Raw genomic sequence first — 19,131 nt, forward strand, 5'->3', positions numbered from 1 at the left:
GTCATGGCTTAGAGGTTAGAACTTTTTGTTGTGAGGTGTGTGTAGGGGTAACAGGGTGAGAGGGCAAATGAGAGAGGGTAAAGGTCTGAGGTGGGAGGCTATAGGCTAGAAGGCCAAGCACCTGGAGTTGCTTAGGTTTGTAACAGGTCAGCAGGGGGAGAATGGCCTATTTACCTAAGAAAGTTTAAAGAGGAGATGTCAAGGCAAAGCCAAGAACATTGGGAAATGTATCAATCTGTAAAATGGGGGACCACCAAGGCTGTACCAAGTGTATGTGCACTTTCACAGGGCAGAAACAGTAAGTATGCATACATATTAACAATATATGGTAACGATTTGTGAAAAACGTCTTTTCAAACCAATGACTGATTACTGTATAATTGTACAGGAAAGTAATTTGTACTTATACTGTTTTCCTTGTTTATCTCTCTCCATTTCAAGGCCCTCTAAGACTATAGAAAACCAGCCATATACTGTGAGAAGTCTTCCAGTCTTCTTCTCTGACCGACAAGTCATGACCGCAATGGTCATCCATTCCAGTTCATTTTTGACCCACTCAAGCCTTCTGGCCAGTCCAGTCACACAAAACCCACTCTGTCCAGTCAAACTGACCCAGTAGTCCAAGCCCAGACAAACACGATTACTGTACTGTACTTTCAGTTCTCTCCAACTGGTTCAGGGTCAGTGTTATTATTCGGCTCATGATGTTTGTGGTTTCACACCGCCCCTTCAATTACTTTGGGACCAAAGAGAGAGGCGGGTCTGCTGGACCTTTGCATGACAGACAGATTGCTGGGTAGGTGACTGTGTGTGTGTGTGTGTGTGTGTGTGTGTGTGTGTGTGTGTGTGTGTGTGTGTGTGTGTGTGTGTGTGTGTGTGTGTGTGTGTGTGTGTGTGTGTGTGTGTGTGTGTGTGTGTGTGTGTGTGTGTGTGTGTGTGTGTGTGTGTGTGTGTGTGTGTGTGCGTGTGCGTCCGGTTCTTAGGGTGGCGTCAGGTCAATGGGAACAGGATCAGGCCTTACGGCGGCTCTCTCTGAACATGCAGGGTAATTATAGGTCTAACCCACAGCCATCACACAGACAGACAGAGCTACATTACAGCACTCAATGGGAACAGAGTTCCCTGAGCATACTGTATCACCATTGGGATCAATTTCATGAAAAAAATATATGAAGAAATTGATGGGTTGATGGATTGAAATGGAATGGGTTCCAACTGTGTGGCATATGCCTCTGCTCATCGTAATATGGGTGGACGAAGAAAACAAGGATTTTATTGGATTTTACTTGTTATGCTGTGACTTTGACTTCTATTTTCCATGGAGGACTGAGCCTTAGCCTATGGAAACATGTTATTAAGTAGCCTTGCACGAGCCTTGGCTTATTCGAGCTGGAACAACTCATAGGGCAGGAGCCTATCTGCTGTTTCTGTAGCGTGAGGAAGCTTGATGTAGAGGTACAACCCTGGACAGGATGCTAGTCTATCACAGGACCTTACCTCCATTCTATCTCCTAAATGCTGAGTGTCAAGCGAGACAAATCAGGTCCCGTTTTTAGTCTTTGTTATGACTCAGCCAGGGATTGAACTCACAACCTTCCAATCTGAGTTGGAAACATGTGCCATGCGGAAATGTGTTGAAACTCAGAGATAAAACAGATCCAATCTTAGCTGAACAGTAGAGCACAAGAACATGTTGGTCCAATCTTTTTGAACAGGGCAAATCTTGGCTCGAGGTTTAACTTATCTATAAGTCAATGTGTAGGGGAATCCATAATGAATACCCTGTTAGTTAAAACTCCATTGGTCTGAAAGCAGGAAACCAAATAGAGATAGCAGGAAGGAATGCTGTACTGATTTGCATAAGGGTCATTCCACAAAAATAGGGCATTTTAAAAGCCTGTTATATTAAATGAAAATTCAATAAATCAGATTTTTTATATGGATAAAGACTTGCTGAAGTGCAAACATTCTGCATTTTGACATGTCCCTCTGTGCACATAACATGTCAACCCTGTTACCCATAGATAGACATGCTAGAAATGTTACAACAATTGATTTTGTTTTATGATTGTCACTCCTTGTTGCACACGACACACTTCCATTCCCCCTGTCACAAGGAGATTTATGGCTGATTTAAGATGAAATCACACTTTTTAAAAAAAGTTACACTTCTCAAAAGGCACTGAATTGGTGGAACGACCCATATAGTCCTTAACCACTAAGCATTGATCCTGATCTCCTCAGTGTTTGGACGTTAGCCACTGCTGGAGGTACATGCAGGCAGGCACACACACGTACACATGCACACGAACACACAGAGGAATTCATATTAAAAGCAGCCTCCTGTGTGTCCTCCCATTTCTAGGTGATAATAAACATTCCTGAGACGTATTAAAACAAAGCAGAGCAGGAGGGAGGAGATACCAATCTCCTTGAAGAGGGAGATCTGTCAGTCATGTTTTTATTAAACACTATAAGACCGCTAATGAACTCCTATACTGGCACATTAGCAACAACTGTATAATACTACCTGCTGATTGGTTGGTAATATGCTAACCCAACAACGCCACATCCAATGTGGTGCTAGTAATGATCAAAACTGACATACATGTCTAGGTTAGCTTATTTCATGTGTACAGGCAAAGTACGATAAGGATTTGACACAATTGTGAGAAAAATGTGAATAAGGAAACGTTTGAAGCTTGCAAACCATGCAAACCATGCAAACCATGCCAATCAAGATCTTGATTCCGGTCCATTTAGTAGTAAGGTGCAGTAGCCTAACTGCAATGAATGCATTTCCATTCTCTAACTAATCTGTATTCTAGAGAGGCTGAGCGATGCCACGAGACCAGTAATGCATAAGGGAGCTCGTCACAGTTTGGTTGAACCTGTGCAGGCAGACTCATCCCATTAGACGTCCCACTGAGCCCCAGGCATTGGCTTTTTCATCAGTAGTTTCCTCAAAGATATCCAGGAGAGAGGAGGGGAGAGGAGAGAGGGTGGAGGTACAGCTTCACAAGCATAAAGAACTGATCTGGCGAGGCACCCATGGTGCATCTGGAGCATCCATTGTTTAGATCACAGACGGCCCTAAAAAAACATGCTTCGAAGTGCAAGTCTGTGTGTGAACCTAGAGGGCTGTGTCCACGGCACGCCACGACACGACAGAGCCGATCCTCTGCTAAACCACTTTGAAAAAACCTGCCACCGTCAGCACTTTGACTGGTCCTCTATCTGCTTGGCAATGTCTATTGGGCCAGCAAGGCCTTCTCTCTCTCTCTCTCTCTCTCTCTCTCTCTCTCTCTCTCTCTCTCTCACTCTCTCTCACTCTCTCTCTCTCTCTCTCTCTCTCTCACGCTCTCTCTCTCTCTCACGCTCTCTCTCTCTCTCTCTCTCGCGCTCTCTCTCTCGCGCTCTCTCTCTCGCGCTCTCTCTCTTGCTCTCTCTCTCTCTCTCTAATTGATGTTTTGTTTAGGTGGATCCTTTGAATGAGTTCTCAGTGCACTTCTAATGACTAATTGCAAAGGGCTTTACACTGTTTGTTGACAGCTGTATATGAAAGGCTTTGAGGGCTGAGGTGCACAATGCAAAGTGTGTGAGTGAAGGCCTTACATGGGTTCAGTCAGTGTCTAGGTATCTAGACCACACAGTGTTGTAGTTGACCCTGCTGTAGGGTAAAGTCTCCGGGAAGAAGTTGTCGGGGATCTAAGGACCATTCGATATAGTTGGTTAAATAGCTAATAGCTTTTTGCAGTTACTTTTTTGTCTCATCACATACACTGCTGCTACTGTTTATTATCTGTCAATTACATCGTACCCCTGCACATCCACTTGGTACTGGTACCTCGTGTATGTAGCCAAGTTATCCTTACTCATTGTGCATTTATTATTAATTTTATTCATACATTTGATTATTTTTCTATTATTTCTTTATTTTCTATCCCTCTGCATTGTTGGGAAGAGCCAGTAAGTAAGCATTTCACTGTTAGTCTACACCTGTTGTTTACCAAGCATGTGATTAATAACATTTGATTTGATTTGATATGCTCGTGGTTATTTTACTAGTGTATACTGCAGAGTAAAACATGTACTTGACATCGATAAGATTTATTGTTCTGGATATTGATTGATGGCTTAGGGAACTTGAATGGGCAGTATAGTGTGGTACATTACAGTGTGGTTTACCACTCAAGTTGAGTTAGTCTCATTGACGTACTGGGCAATGCCCACCAAGATGCTTTTGCACATTGGCACGTTTGTTGAACTCTCTCACCATTCGTGCCGTTCCGCTGATGCCCCCCCCAAATCACGTCAGAGCCATCTTTTTGTCTGCTTGTTACAGTAGCAAAGGCAACAGGGCCAGATACTGTTCATATGCACTCAAGCGGACCTAACCTATCAATTATTTGTCTATGAGGTGACAATTAGCGTACGTTACGTTAACTTGTGTCAATGACGTCTGACGGGGTCCATATTTGGATAGTACAGGAAGAGGGCTGTAACTAGCTGTAGTGCTAGCTGTGAGCGATGTCTTTAATGTTGCGGATGCGTAATGTGAGATGTTATTTAGTTAACAGTTCTGAGATCAGTGGTTATAAATGTGTAAAAGGAGGTGTGTCTTCTACTGTGTGCGTGTGTGCGTGTGTGTGCGTGTGTGTGTGTGTGTGTGTGTGTGTGTGTGTGTGTGTGTGTGTGTGTGTGTGTGTGTGTGTGTGTGTGTGTGTGCGTGCGTCTTCATTCTATGTGTGTGTGTGTGTGTGTGTGTGTGTGTGTGTATGTGTGTCTTCATTCTATGTGTGTGTGTGTGTGTGTGTGTGTGTGTGTGTGTCTTCATACTATGTGTGTGTGTGTGTCCTCATACTATGTGTGTGTGTGTATATGTGTGCGTCTGACTGCCTGTGTTCAATAATCGAAAGGTGGAAAGGTAGGAGCAGTCAAAAGACACCCTCTCCCTTTCATTCCTCCTCCTCCTCCTCCTCCTCCTCCTCCTCCTCCTCCTCCTCCTCCTCCTCCTCCTCCTCTCATTCTCTGTAAGGCCTGAGGGCTGTGTTTTGTCAGAGCATGTCTGATCTTTCTCTCTGAGAGGAGGGGTGGGGGTTGACACTTCCTTTCGTTGCAGCAGCCTTGTCAACCCCCCTCCCTCCCTCTCATCCCTCTCTCCTTCCCTCCCTCACCACTTTCTCAAAAAATCTGGACATACTTCTGACAAGTCTCAGGCAGGAAGCAGATTAGAGTAGAGACACCATGTAACATATCTGTCTCATTACTCATCTCTCTCTCTCTCTCTCTCTCTCTCTCTCTCTCTCTCTCTCTCTCTCTCTCTCTCTCTCTCTCTCTCTCTCTCTCTCTCTCTCTCTCTCTCTCTCTCTCTCTCTCTCTCTCTCTCTCTCTCTCTCTCTCTCTCTCTCTCTCTCTCTCTCTCCATTCAGTTGTATTCCATCCATGCCACATGTACAGTATGTAGGTCATCAACCCATACTCATACCTTTCCAAACTTGTGCAGCATTTGCGAGAGGGTGACAGAGACGGTATGTTGGACTTGTTTTGAGTGACTGACAGGAGACAGATCTCAAGACAACAATTCCAACCCTCCTACCCCCTACCACTACCTCTACCCTCCATGACTCCATTCTACTCCAACTCTCCTTGACCAGGGTCTCAGCCTTCTGTCTCCAGAGGGCCTGTCAGTAACGAATCCATGTTAGGTATTTACAAGGCTACGAGATGTCTGAAACATGTGTGCCCTCTTTAAACCCATCAACAACTCAACGTGTCAACCCCTCCCCAACCAGACGCAGATACCCAGACAGTTTGAACCATTTCCAGTCCTCAAGACCCAGTTTGTCTGTCTGCGTGATTCGTCTGCCTTTCCATATTGAAATCCTACTAACGGGTCTCCATTTGTCATTGTTTTTTCCTTAAAGACATTTCCAAAGGCATCTGAGTTCAAGAGAGTTTATCTATACGGGGAGAAAACCAGAGATCCATCCAAGAAATAACTTCTATGTCAAATGACGGACAGATTGGGCACTATAGATAATATACCAGCGCTTTGTCAACAGGAAAGGCCTGCATCACTAACCCCTTCAGTGGTCACAATAGTTCCCTAACAGAGTGATTTCCCCACGTCAAACCCAGAAACTCTCTCTGGATTTGTTACAAGACCAACGTCTGCGAGCATTGCATTTCTTTGGGAGAACTCCAAAGATATTCAGAAATTGGGTCATAAAAACACATATATCGTTGACAGACCGCAGAAAGCCCTGAAGCATCTGTGCTGTTTTGGACCATTGTAGGAGAAAGCCAGTGAATGGTTACACCGCGTTTGAACCGTTCATTGAGAAGTATTGTATGGCTGACATTTATATATCCATGCTTGTATTATCTACAGCTTGTATTATCTACAGCCTGTATTATCTATAGCCTGTATTATCTACAGCCTGTATTATCTACAGCCTGTATTATCTACAGCCTGTATTATCTACAGCCTGTATTATCTACAGCCTGTATTATCTACAGCCTGTATTATCTACAGTCTGTATTATCTACAGCCTGTATTATCTACAGCCTGTGTTATCTATAGCCTGTATTATCTACAGCCTGTATTATCTACAGCCTGTATTATCTACAGCCTGTATTATCTACAGCCTGTATTATCTATAGCCTGTATTATCTACAGCCTGTATTATCTACAGCCTGTATTATCTACAGCCTGTATTATCTACAGCCTGTATTATCTACAGCCTGTATTATCTACAGCCTGTATTATCTACAGCCTGTATTATCTACAGCCTGTATTATCTACAGTCTGTATTATCTACAGCCTGTATTATCTACAGTCTGTATTATCTACAGCCTGTATTATCTACAGCTTGTATTATCTACAGTCTGTATTATCTACAGTCTGTATTATCTACAGCCTGTATTATCTACAGCTTGTATTATCTACAGCCTGTATTATCTACAGTCTGTATTATCTACAGCCTGTATTATCTACAGCCTGTATTATCTACAGCCTGTATTATCTACATGTATTATCTACAGCCTGTATTATCTACAGTCTGTATTATCTACAGCCTGTATTATCTACAGCCTGTATTATCTACAGCTTGTATTATCTACAGTCTGTATTATCTACAGTCTGTATTATCTACAGCCTGTATTATCTACAGCTTGTATTATCTACAGCCTGTATTATCTACAGTCTGTATTATCTACAGCCTGTATTATCTACAGCCTGTATTATCTACAGCCTGTATTATCTACATGTATTATCTACAGCCTGTATTATCTACAGTCTGTATTATCTACAGCCTGTATTATCTACAGCCTGTATTATCTACAGCCTGTATTATCTACATGTATTATCTACAGTCTGTATTATCTACATGTATTATCTACAGTCTGTATTATCTACAGCCTGTATTATCTACATGTATTATCTACAGCCTGTATTATCTACAGCCTGTATTATCTACATGTATTATCTACAGCCTGTATTATCTACAGTCTGTATTATCTACAGCCTGTATTGAACATCTACTCTGCTGCCCAACCTACTATTTTTCTCTTTCTCCTTTTCTCTCTCTTTTCCCTCTCCCTTCATCTCCCATAGATTAAGACATTTTTTCTTTGACCCTTTGGCAGTACAATTTGCTTTTTGGAAAGAGCACTACTGGAGAATGGAACTTTATATTATTCCAATGAGGAAAAAAATAATTTGTGGCTAACGTCCATCTTTCAGCTTATTGTTCTCTCTCGGCCTGGACAGTTCCAGTGAGTCCAGACGGGAAAACGTGGCCCCTGGGCTCAACGCGGGGCCTCTAAAGACCCATGTTTTACTTTTCTAATACAGAGCTAACAAAACTATACAAGTTAGTCCAAACAAACAAGACTTCAACATCAACGACTCCATCAACATGCCACAACATGTTTAGGTTGAGGTTGTGGAGAGCACTAGGGGTGGACTAGGAAAACAAGTCCTGTCCATCCTCCAACTCATAATCCCTTCCTCTCCCCTCTGTACTCCAACTCCAGTTCAGCCCTGTAAAAAAAAACTCCCTCTGTGTTGGAGGATGTTGGCAGTTAGCTGGGAGTTTTGCGGTGTCTTGCAGGGAAGCCATCAGTCAGATCTCTCTGTGATAGAGGAAGCTGCACTGTTAGTGGATTAATAAGGCTTTGGGTTGCCAGGTACTGATTTTTCTTTTCCCCTTTCTTTGACTTCAAAGCAGGTCCTCCCTTTAATTTTGGTTGCTCTGGGCGATTTGGGTCTGCAGCGCTTCCATCAAAGCAGAGTGGTCATGAGGCGGTCTGAAACGGTGCGTTAACGTTGATGTGAAACAGAACAGCAGTACAACAAGTTAAATAAACCATTTCAGATCGATTTGTTTTAGTCTAAAATGCCCTGGATGGGTTCATTCTGACGAACTGCTGCAAGGGAACTGTAATGGCTTGAGGCAATACAAAGACATCCTTGTTGTTGTTGTGTTTTCATTTCACTTGCAGGATCTCCAAGTGCCAGAGGAAGAGTACAACAGAGAGAAAGCAATGCATTAAAGTGCTACAACTGAAGAAAAGGACACTGGTAAACTTAATGGGTTTTCCACCAGGGCCAGTTACTGACAAGAGAGGAGAGAAAACTCTCCAGGGACTTCACATCAAAGAAACCTCTTCTCTTTCTCTCTATTCCTCTGCCCACAACAACTCTGAATGCATGTAAAACCATAAACGAACACACTGGACAGTTTGATGGAAGGGAAAACCACATGTACAACCACAAGCCAACTAACTGACAAAACAGCTCACTTGCTCAAGTGCCTTGAGGAGTAAAAAACTAAAAACCGCTAGCCAAGGGATAAACCAATAAAGTCAAGGAAAGATAACATGGTATCCTCTTTAGGATAAATAGGGTAGGGTTTTCTAATAGATTGGCATGGGAGTGAAGAGCTAGCATCAACAGTAGCACCACACCCCCTCCCTATAGCTGGTGCTGTCTTCATCATTCTGTAGGCTATCACACCCCCTCCCTATAGCTGGTGCTGTCTTCATCATTCTGTAGGCTATCACACCCCCTCCCTATAGCTGGTGCTGTCTTCATCATTCTGTAGGCTATCACATGGTCTGGTATGGGAATGATTAGCTATGGTCTCTCCTCCCTAAGCCAGTCCTGTTGTGAGACTAAGACCTGGCCACGCATCTAGTTTAGAGGGAGCGCGCACACACACACATGCACACACACACACACACACACTAACCCTACACACACACAAAACAAATTTGCAATATCATGCACAAACGCATCACTTTCATGATATGCCTGGGATGACTCTGGTCGTACATTCTAATTGAATGTATGTGCAAAAGCATTGAAATGAACAACCGTTCATTACCAGTTCAACCACAAAATGCACACAGAGTCTGGCGATAGAGTTAAGGAATGAAGGAACATCAAAAGAGCATCCACATCACAGAACCTACCAAGCCATTAGAAAACCCCAAACCACAAGCACAGCATCACCATTTTACTAACCAAGTCTGCACGTTTGGGACCCCCGAAACACAATAACCCCAATTCCAAATCCCTTTGAACAATTCCCCTCACAATCCCCCTCTCTTCCCACACTCCCCAGGCCTATAATCCAGTCTTTCCCGAGTTTCCCCCCAATATCCATCCCCTCTATCTATCAGTGTGTTATCCTACCTGTGCTCTTCAGAAGTGTGGGAGAGAGAGCGAGAGAGTTAGAGTGCGCCGAGGTCAGATGGTCTTCCTTCCAAATATCCAGTTGGGGCTTTAGGCTGAATCACTGTGAGCCTTCTGCACTGTGCTGCAAGGGGCCGAGCGATAATTGCACTGAGAGCGCGCGCAGCCAAGACCAAGCAGGTGTGCTCTGTCTCGGCCGAAGGGGAGGAGGAAGGGGCTGAGAGAGGAAGAGAGAGAGGGAGGGAGCTCCTGTTAAATTGAGACACTTGGTGGAGAGAACTTCCCCCAGCAAAGAGAGAGAGAGCGCGCTCCAAAAACAGCTGGAAATAGAGGGAGAGAAAAGAGAGGAAAATTAAAAAATGAACAGTCACAGAGCGATGGAGAAAAGAAGAGGAGAGTGGAGGGAAGAAAGGAGAGAGAGAGAGAAATGGAGGGAGAAAGAGAGGCAGAGTTAAGGCAATAAGCAGTGACTAGGCTGGCAGGCTCCCATTCAGTACCATCTAGTAATGATAGGTCCTCCAGAGCTCAGTTCAAAAACGCCAGCTACTCTCTGCCTTTCTCTCACAAACTTTCTTTCTTCCATTTTTCTCCCTCTATCTCTCTCTCTTTCTTTACTTTGGTGAAATTCAAACTAATTTAACACAGCCGACTACCCCTCTGCCTTTGTTTAATCCCACACAAGCATTCAGTCCACCCTCCCCCTTCACCCCCAATCTCTTGATTGGGTCGGTTTACTTATTTACACGTAACCAAAAGGGACAAGGGGACCGTTCCAATTACTAGGAAGAGGAGGGGGATCTTAGTTCTTAGTTCTCCCCATCCCCTGGTTTACCCTCCATGTGTCACATCTACTTTAGGTCTATAATTCCCCCTCCGGCTGGGCTCAGGGTTGGTCTGTCTGACTAACATGTCACCCTAACCACCCTGGTGTGTGTGTTATTTTAGTCCAAAATCTAATGTGAAGGATTTAATACTCTTTAAATAGTTCAGATTACTGCTCCAGACCTCTGAGGTGCAGTTGGAGCTGAGCACTTTAGAGCTCTGTGTCGCTTGGACTGGCTCTGCCTAGTTACACTTGGGTTACACTCACAACAAAGACTGCAAGAGAGAGGGAGAGCTTTCAAGAATACTTTCTACAGTACAGAGATGAGTACACAGAGAAATATGACTAGGACATAATGAATGCATTTGAAGACATGTAGGTTGTTGTTAACAGCCTACAGCTGTTATGAATGTGTTATGGGTGTGATAGATAAGGCACTACAAATTCATAATGCTTTATGCAGCTTTGGTTCATAGAACGTTTTCACAAGCATCATTACAGAAATGATGGAACTGGATCAGTTCAAGCTAATTGGAGGAAACATTGCTTCCACCCATCCAGTCCTTTCATTGGTCGCTGTGTGGCGGGGAAAAGCTAGACGGATGCATTGAAGGAGGCATACTGGACATTTAACAAGGACTTATAACTGAATGATATGTACCTATTGATTCTTAAAGAACATAACTTAGAAATGCCCCATTGACCTCAACTGGCGTACCTCATCAGAACCCCAAATATAAGCTTGTTAACTCAAATGTTTGTAAACAAAGTCAATGTAAACAAACACTATATAGGCTTATTGTTTCAACTGTGGATTGCCCCTTTATGGCCCGGGGACAGGCAAAGCATTGCAAAGTTCATGCTAGCTACTGATCTAAAGCCATAGTGTTAATGGTATATAGAACAACGATGACCAGAGTCAATGAATTCTACTAGCTCCATAAAGCGTACATGAATGGTGACGTATCCAGACTACCACTCTAAGAACTACACTGTATCAACAGCCATGAATTATCTCAACAAGGTTGAATTATTTCAACAACACATGCTGCAGAGATCTCAGAGTGTGGGCATATGGTCGTTGATGAATGATTGTATAGAGGGTAGAAACAGAGAGCAGATCTGATGAATGATAGAACAAGGAACATCTACAAAGGACTGCTGTGCCTTCCTGTATTCAGCCTCCACCCAATGTATGCTAGCATCAGATACTCTCTCTCTCTCTAACTCTTTCTTTCTCTCTCTCTCTCTCTCTCTCTCTCTCTCTCCCACTCAGCCTATCATGCACGGCTCAGATCAAAGGGATCTGGTAAAATGGCTGAACTTTAGCTAGTAAGACTTTGTCTCTAATGGGAAGTACAGCATTCCAGCCGTATCCCATCTCAATTATCCTTCTCCAAGCTAAGGAAAGAAGGGCCACCCACATAGACATTGGTCATGACCAAGGTATCAGTACGACTGTCTTAAATCACTCAGAAACCAACCCAACAAACTGAACCATAAAAACACCCAGTCTCAAAATACAAAAGCAGGTAACATTGAAAAGGTATTTTTACTTGTTGAGTTAAACGACTTTTTAAATGGTTGTCATTTTGTACTGTCTTTGATTCAGATTCTGGTCGAGTTTCTTACTTTTTTGTAGGGTCAGGAAAGGTTCAACTGAAATACAGGGCCAGTTTTTCAAAAGTGATCTATCTGGATTTCGCCTATCGGATAGTATTAAATGCATAGAAATAGAATGAATAGAACAGATGAATCATTGACTTGAATGGGGACTCCAGTTCTATTCATTCTTTCTCTATGCATTTAATCATATCTAGGGAGGAGGGGACAAGGGAGTCAGACAGAGAAAAAGAAGGGTGGGTCATGATCTTTGGCACTGTGTGGAGGTCTTGGATGAAGCCTCGGGGTAGAGGCCCACGAATACAAACACTGAGATAATACTGTCATGAAGTTGGCCTGTGGGTAAGGTTTATGACCCCCCCCCATAAATACCTTTCTCCCTTCCCTCTCTCTTCACTCTACTGAGGGACTCTTGAATAGCCTTTGTTAAACATAGAGAGTCTGGGAACATCAAACAAGTGGAGGGAAAGGAAACATATTTCGGTAATAAAACCAGTTGAAAATATGCGACATTATGACTGATGACAGGGCAACATAAACTGTATCTGGGAAAGTCTACACATTATAGTTATCAGATTCACATGGAATTGTTGTGCAATTTAAATGAAACTATTTCTGAAAAGATTAAATGTAATTTTAGCTTCCAAATGAGAGAATTGGGTTTTCATAAGATTAGAGCTCTGCTCAATCAGTGGCCTGCCCCTGTGAAGAGACATGGGTTATAAACTATGAAACACACCCTTCTCTCCATCCACTATATAAGCCCTTGACGAAAATGTAACCTCTGGTTCCGTGTACATTAGGACGACGGTCCGATGTCAGAAGGATTCAGATAATAACTACAGAACGAAGCCAACCTCAGCGTGAGCTTTGGTTGCGAATGGTATGAACTTTGAACTCTTATTTGCTACAGAAGTGATACCTCCTAGCCGTTGAGTTAGCAGCGGCCGCTGTAAATGTGGGCTAGGAGAGGACAGACAGAGTATCCCGTCTACCACACAACGACAACACTACAACGTATCCCGTTCACCACCAGAGACACTCTTCAAAGAACAAAGGACTCTGTTGGGCAACACGGCTTTCCATCTACCACCAACCTATTGAAGCGCAGCTCAGAGTAAATAATTATTGCATTTTCCTTTTCAAAATGGGCGGTAATTTAGAATGCATAAGATTCTGTATTTATGATAGAGTAGCTGCCTACGGCCCGATAGAGGGAATAGCTTCTCCCTTTGTTTATCAGTCTTCCCGCTCTTTCACTCAAACCCAACCCCCTTTTCTTTGTGTAACCAGCTGTCAAATCTGTTCCGTCCACTAGGGACGTTTTCCTTTATGACATAATTTGTAATCAAGGTATGATTCATTCTGTGTATATGTAATTCTGTGTGATTCGTTAGGTATTTAGTAAATAAATAATTAAACCCAATTTTGTATTGCTGATTCAACTTGTTAGCCAGGGTTCGTGAAGATAACCAAGAATTTGGGGGGATGGAGGGGAAGAGAGTGAGTGTAAAGGAGAGGGGAGTGGGGATGGAAAGGAAAGGTGGAGGGGAAAGAGGAGTGGTGCATGGTGAGAGAGGGAGGAGGGGCAGAGGGATATGGGGAGAGGAAAGAAGAGGAGAGAACTGTCAACAGGTCATTATTTTTGACCTTCAGGCAGGACTTTAAAAATGAAACAGCTCAGTTCACATGGCCTCCAGGTGGTCTTAAGGACTTTAAAAATGTCTGAGTGGATCAAGGAAGGTTCTATACCTGTAATCACTAATATAGGTGTTGTACTGGGATCATCAGGGGTTGTCACAAAAGTCTCAGTTTTTTGTCAACCTACAGCTTCTCACTATCAAACCCCAGGGATAACGTTTAGTTGGACAGTAGAGACCCCTAATCTTCTGAGGCGTCAACTTCAATGTTCCATGATCTACTTTTTTCTGTGTGTGTGTGTGTGTGTGTGTGTGTGTGTGTGTGTGTGTGTGTGTGTGTGTGTGTGTGTGTGTGTGTGTGTGTGTGTGTGTGTGTGTGTGTGTGTGTGTGTGTGTCTGTGTGTGTGTGTGTGTGACCAGGCAGGTAAGGTTTTGCCTGAGGTCGGCTCGTCCTCGCTCCACAGCACACAGATAGGCCTAAACATAGCTCTAAATGGTTTGAAAAAGCACTCGGGGCTAAACGAACACAGTCTCCACCTCTCTTTCCATTACTCAGCATTCTCCCTCCATCTCTCACATTTCTCCCTCCCCCTTCCTTTTATCTTTCTGTCTCTCAATCTCTCCCTCGTTACCCTTCCCCTCCCTCCCTCCCTCCCTCCCTCCCTCCCTCCCTCCCTCCCTCCCTCCCTCCCTCCCTCCCTCCCTCCCTCCCTCCCTCCCTCCCTCCCTCCCTCCCTCCCTCCCTCCCTCCCTCCCTCCCTCCCTCCCTCCCTCCTCAGCTTCTTCCCTTCTTTGTCCCTGTCCCACCCTCTTCCCTTATAAAATCACACTGTTTCCACGCCAGCTTGCCATGACACTGTGAGGCTGTTGCCTCCGTCAAGCCCAGACTCCCTTCAGCCTCAGCCTCATCTCAGTCCTCTTGATTAGAACAGAGCAGGGCTGGAAACTGACTCACCACAACATGGCTACACTCTCTGGGTCAAATCATTTACCACAGCAGAAATATGACAAGATACTATTAAAATGATATCTATTAAAGATGATTGTGATGTCTCTTGATAGGCTACTGTCTGATGTTGGGAAACAACCTTAAGCAAGAAGGAGGTGGAGTTCAAAATGGAGGCTGGATTGGGTATCAAAAAAGGGTAGGAGGATTGGCTTTGTAAAGACTACCTGTCGAAACAGGTTCATATACCTTTTTCTCTGCAACAATTGTTTTAATTAATCGCTTTGATCTTTAAGTGAATCATTTTAGTTAATACTTGCCAATGACACCCACCATCACTCCAAACCTGACAGTAGTCTGGATCTTTGTGAATACATCTACTTTAGCCCATCAGTAAGCGTGACAGTTCCAAGATTGGTGGTTGCGTACATTAGTCCTGGATGGCATGCTTCCTGAGTCTGGCGTGTCTTCAAATCAAGTTATTAATCATTCGTTATTAATTCAGGTATGTGAAGACATGTGTGAAGCATACCAACCCAGCCTCTTTTGGGCGTCAATTAGGTAATTTAGACCCAGTTAGCTTGATATCCTGACACCTGTGTGCCCTGAAGGACCTGCTGTGAAATACAGGCCCATATCACACCTCAATAATCACTAAATGGGTGTGATATAACTGTGATAAGTGATAAATATCACACAGGAAGTAAGAGGTGTCCTCTTTCAGCAGAACTTTATAGGGTGTTTGGGGTATGATGAATGTGGATGCTGTGTTTCTCAGATGGTATGGTTACAGCACTGACAGTGCAACGATGATTAATTGACATTGCAATAATCCGTTGCACGTCTTTACAGAACAAGGGCCCTTCCAGGGATTGGCTGAGGCACTCAATCTTGGTGAGATCATTGTGTCCCTATGAAGGTGGTTTAGTGACCTCTGACATTTTGTGGTCAACTATGCAACAGGCTCTCAGTAGCAAACAGGAATGACATGACGTTTGATTCAGAGTGAACAAAAGAAACGCCTGATGTGGCTAGGTTTACACTGCCAGTAAAGAGTGGTGGTCTTTGAATGACTGCATCTGGGTGACACATTTACATTTGACATTTTAGTCATTCAGCAAAAGCTCTTATGCAGAGCGACTTACAATAGTGAGTGCATACATTTTCATACTTTTTAAAAATACAAAGACAAATGATTTCTAATGGACTCCACAGAGCAAGGGCTTCAAACGGGTTTCCAGCTTCTCTACTGGTCTCATCATTTGAAGGTGACTGGGAGCTTTTGGTTGAAAAACTCAACAGTTGATTGATTTAGGTCTTTATACATCTTTATTCATGTGAATAATCCTTATAGACACCAACAATCATCCTGTATTAGAATGGGGTGTTTGCGGTACACATGCTACAGTACTAATTGACTAACAATGGGACCCAAGCAGAGTTTTCAGAATTGCAACAGAAGCTCCTTTCAGAAATCCCATCTTGGACTTGTTAAGTGTTATAACAGGAGTAGTGCAGAGGAGCTCTGTCAGACTCATCTCTAGACCCAGAGAAAGTCTACTGTGACGGGCTAAACAGACATCAGAAACTCACCAGGGAAGAGAAGGACAAAAGACGGACTCTGCAAGCCAATGGCAGGAGCTGTAACAGCAATGACAGTCCATCGAAAAAAGAGAACAATCAAGTTCCGAGCCAAAAGTACTGTGGGAAGTGACCTTTTTTGGGCCAATCGGAGTGGCGCTGTGCGGCACAGCATTTGTATGCTAATCACTCCGGAGGAATCCCGTCCCATTGGGTTCGTAACTAGAGTAAACCTCCTGAGTCGTGTACACACACACACACACAAGCATAAGCACACACACACACACTGTCCCTGGCAGGGCACTAACTGCTGGCATCGATGGCTACTTTTCACGGAAGAGGAGGCGAGAGTGCCGAATTCAGAGTCTGATAAATCATTATGGTGAAATAAAACGCACCAGCTATGTCATTAGTGGCCTAGTGAAAGCTGCTCACTGGAATGTCTGGGTTTTGAAGGCCATGCCGTTCCCATTAAAATGCATTAATTGTCCTGGATGTTCATACACACGTAAACACAGGCCCGTAAACTTGACCCACAGAAAGTTCCATCGATGAATATCCTTGTAAAATGGATGGTGTTGTTATCTTGGTGAGAGTTGAATTGTATTGACAACTAAGTAATAATAGAGAATGGAAGACATGCTGACGTCATCTACAGTACGTCTTGAATAAACATCATTTAAATATTCTTGTATGTTCACATACATGAATATATAACGATGGACTGACCCCAAAAAAGTTTCAATAATAAATATCACTGTGAAATGGAGGCCACTGTTACCTTGACTTACTTGCCACTTAACTTCTCAAGTATAGATTCACAATCTGTATTCATAAGCAAGGAAAGCGTTTGTCAGTTGTGCATTAGGTTTTTACACAAAGGGCCTTTCAGAGAGACCAGCCTGGCATTCTGCCTCTTCTCTCTCAATCTCTGGCCCCACACAGCGTTGAAACACACAGGCAACGGAAACACTTGCTTCGAGCGAGTGCTGTTGTGGTATTAACTTGCCCATTCAATGTACGACAGAACTTCTCCTCGCCATGGCAACAGGCTTTCGAAGTGAACGAGGGGGGAACACTACTTCTCGATTGGCCAAGCTTACCTCACACCCTCTAATAACGAGGAGAAAAACGAGGAGGATAACACAGCTGCTTGGCTAGAGAGGTGCTAGCTGAGGTGTTGTTTGTGAGGGAATGAGTTTGGGGGAGTATAACTTTAAATGCACCTCTCCTTGAGCTAGCTTACAAATAGCTCATCATGCCTCAATTAAAGGTGTTGCACAGGATTTATTCGAATTTTTGCATTGTAATTTCAGAAAATGTCAATAATATATCTGGCGCTAACAGTGCAATGATAGTGTTTCACAGTATTACTTACCCACCAGTGTTGTGATTGGCTGTGATATTCGCCTGTTGATTTCTCCCGCCGAAGCTGCATCTGTTGTCAAACTGGGAAAGCCGTTCTGACTTTGTGGCTGTGTTATCTAGTGGACTGTTCGGTCAATTTGAATAGTGTAGGGAATCTTTGTAACATCTAAATCATTGTGAAATATTTTTCAATAACAAAAAATATCGTTTTTACAGCTGTTTGAAGCTGGTGGACCACCAACTTCAAACAGCAGTTTTGGTAGACCAGAGTTTGCAGAAAGATATTTCACAGCAATTTAGATGGTACAATGTCCAGTGCTTCTTTTCTCACAAAAACTGAAATTGAGCGAATAACGTAGAATTTTAGCAACCTGGAAATTAATGATTTCCACTAAATAACACAACCACAAAGTCAGAAAAGCTTTCTCAGTTTGACAACAGATGCCGCTCCGGCGGGAGAAATCAGTAGACGAATATCACAGCCAATCACAACACTGGCAGGTAAGTGATAATGTGAAACACTATCCTCCCACTATTAGCGCCAGATGTATTATGGACGTTTTCTGAAATTACAATGCTACAATTCAACAACAAAATATCCTGTGAGTAGCACCTTAAAGTTGAAGGTTCTTAAGTTTAAGGTAGCTTATAATGCCTCATCATGTCAGGGCTCCTGACTTCAACATGAACTGTCTTGACTTATTGGCAAAACACACAAACTATTTGTACACTTCTATTCATACATTTATATGACATCTGCTATGTTTCAATGGTAGGAGTTGATGATGTAGGGACAAAACACACATTAAAACTTCTTATGGCTGCAATCCCGTTAACGGGATGATATGACAACAGCCAGTGAAAGTGCAGGGCGCCAAATTCAAACAACAGAAATCTCATAGTTAAAATTCCTCAAACATACATGTATCTTATACCATTTTAAAGGTAATCTTGTTGTTAATCCCACCAAAGTGTCTGATTTCAAATAGGCTTTACAGCAAAAGCACCACAAACGATTATGTTAGGTCACCGCAAAATCACTGAAAAACACAGTCATTTTTCCAGCCAAAGACAGGGGTCACAAAAAGCAGAAATAGAGATAAAATGAATCACTAACCTTTGATGATCTTCATCAGATGACACTCATAGGACTTCATGTTACACAATACATATATGTTTTGTTCGATAAAGCTCATATTTATATCCAAAAACCTCAGTTTACATTGGCGCCATGTTCAGAAATGCCTTAAAAATATGCAGAGAGCCACGTCAAATAACATAAATACTCATCATAAACTTTGATGAAAGATACATGTTTTACATAGAATTAAAGATACACTTGTTCTTAATGCAACCGCTGTGTCAGATTTCAAAAAGCTTTACGGCAAAAGCACAATATTCAATAATCTGAGAACAGCGTTCAGCCACAAAAGGAAGCCATACAGTT

At 43.1% G+C, this 19,131-nt stretch overlaps 1 protein-coding gene across 1 annotated transcript in view; it reads right to left on the reverse strand.

The window, feature by feature from the left end:
• The window catches only part of LOC139566037 (decorin-like), a 31,866-nt gene extending 21,803 nt beyond the window's left edge, over positions 1-10,063 (reverse strand). The window contains exon 1 of the mRNA XM_071386874.1: positions 9,704-10,063. The gene's annotated coding sequence lies outside the window, so the exon portion shown is untranslated. The remainder of the gene's footprint in view (positions 1-9,703) is intronic.
• Between the last annotated feature and the right edge of the window lie 9,068 nt (positions 10,064-19,131).

The sequence above is a fragment of the Salvelinus alpinus genome, chromosome 37 (genome assembly GCF_045679555.1).
Source record: "Salvelinus alpinus chromosome 37, SLU_Salpinus.1, whole genome shotgun sequence".
In the NCBI taxonomy this organism is placed as follows: domain Eukaryota; kingdom Metazoa; phylum Chordata; class Actinopteri; order Salmoniformes; family Salmonidae; genus Salvelinus; species Salvelinus alpinus.